At 40.9% G+C, this 1599-nt stretch overlaps 1 non-coding gene across 1 annotated transcript; it reads left to right on the forward strand.

Moving 5' to 3' along the window:
• The first annotated feature begins 336 nt into the window (after positions 1-336).
• On the forward strand, positions 337-479 carry LOC114235275 (small nucleolar RNA SNORA16B/SNORA16A family). Its single transcript, XR_003621458.2, has one exon. It is a non-coding gene; the product is annotated as a small nucleolar RNA SNORA16B/SNORA16A family (small nucleolar RNA).
• The last annotated feature ends 1120 nt before the right edge of the window (positions 480-1599 follow it).

The following is a 1599-nucleotide window of genomic DNA, read 5'->3' on the forward strand; positions in this document are numbered from 1 at the left end:
CACTCAGTACGGTCATTGGATTTACTACAAAAGCACAAGGGCCATGTGATTTGTCTGAGAATGATTTTACAGCGGTGATACAGCAATGGCCATCCACGCAGAGAAAAGGAGCTCACATCCAAGATGAAGCATATTCCTAAGGATAAAAGCTAAATCCACACAGCTAAGCTAAAGAAAGATCTTTGTGTAAGAGAATATCTTTGCGACTTAAGGAAGAGAAAAAAGGTTTATCAGGTCCCTGAAAGTAATAACTGCAAAGGGGAAAGTGATTAATTAGATTATCAAAAAGTTTAAGAATTCTTCCCATTAAGAGACACTCTTAAAAATACATAGGCATGTGGCCCTTTTCCCGGCTGCAGCTAGGGGGGATACATGGGGTGAGGGGAAATAAATTATTTTTTAAAAAGGAGCCCCTAGTGACAGTTTTTCTTGATGGTCACTGTTCTGATTCATCTGCCACATTTTGGGAAAAGACCGTTCAGAAATAATAATAATAAAATAAATGACACATAGACAGGCATTGGCCTAAAAGAAAACATTCGTAAGATATATATCTGATAAAGGATTCACACAGAAATATACACATATCTCCAATAACTAATTTTTTGAAAAGCAGATACTTTAAAGTAGAAGATATATAAATGACCATTACACAGCTGGAAATCACTGAAGCTACTCATCATTATGGAAAGCTAAGTTAAAACCACAATGCCATACCATAACATACCAACCAGCATGACAGGAAAACAAAATAGATTGACAAATTGGTGTTGTCAGGAATATGGAGCAGTCAGCACTCTCAGAAATAGTTGGTGGAAAGGTAAAACGGTGCCATCACTTGAGAAACTCTGGAACACTTCCCATAAACTGAGCAGTCACTTGCCCCATTTCCTTGTAGTGCCATTCCTAGATACATATTTGAAAGAAATGGAAAATATGTTCACTAAAAATCTGTACAAGAATAGTCATGGTGCTTTATTTATAACTAGAGGCCTGGTGCACGAAAATTCATGCACTGGGGAGGGGGTTCCCTTAGCCCGACCTGTGCCCTCTTGCAGTCCAGGAGCCTTGGGAGCGGGCCTAAGCTCCTTAGTCGGACATCCTTAGCACTGCTGAGGAGGAGGGAGAGGCTCCTGCTACCTCCACTGCGCTCACAGCCATCAGCCCGGCTTGTGGCTGAGCCGAGTTCCCCCTGTGGGAGTGCACTGACTACCACAGGGCAGCTCCTGCATTGAGCGTCTGCCCCCTGGTGGTCAGTATGCATTATAGCGTGTCATTCAGCCATTGGGGTCAATTTGCATATTACCCTTTTATTATATAGGGTACTTCAAAACTGCACACAACCTCAGTATCCTATGGAAAAAAAGTTGCGTATGCAAACAGCTGAGCTGTACTCAGCAGAAGGAAAATACACTATCCATCCATGCAACAACTTTGATGGCAAAACTAATTCATGTTCCAAAAAAAAAAAAAAAAAAACATCGCTTATTCTGAGAGTGAGATGAGGGCATTATTTTATTTTGACAGAGTCGTGGGATAGTAGGTATAGACCTTTGTCAGAATCTAGTGAGTATACGAAAGTTTTGTGTATTTCACTGA

The sequence above is a fragment of the Eptesicus fuscus genome, chromosome 8 (assembly GCF_027574615.1).
Source record: "Eptesicus fuscus isolate TK198812 chromosome 8, DD_ASM_mEF_20220401, whole genome shotgun sequence".
Lineage (NCBI taxonomy): Eukaryota > Metazoa > Chordata > Mammalia > Chiroptera > Vespertilionidae > Eptesicus > Eptesicus fuscus.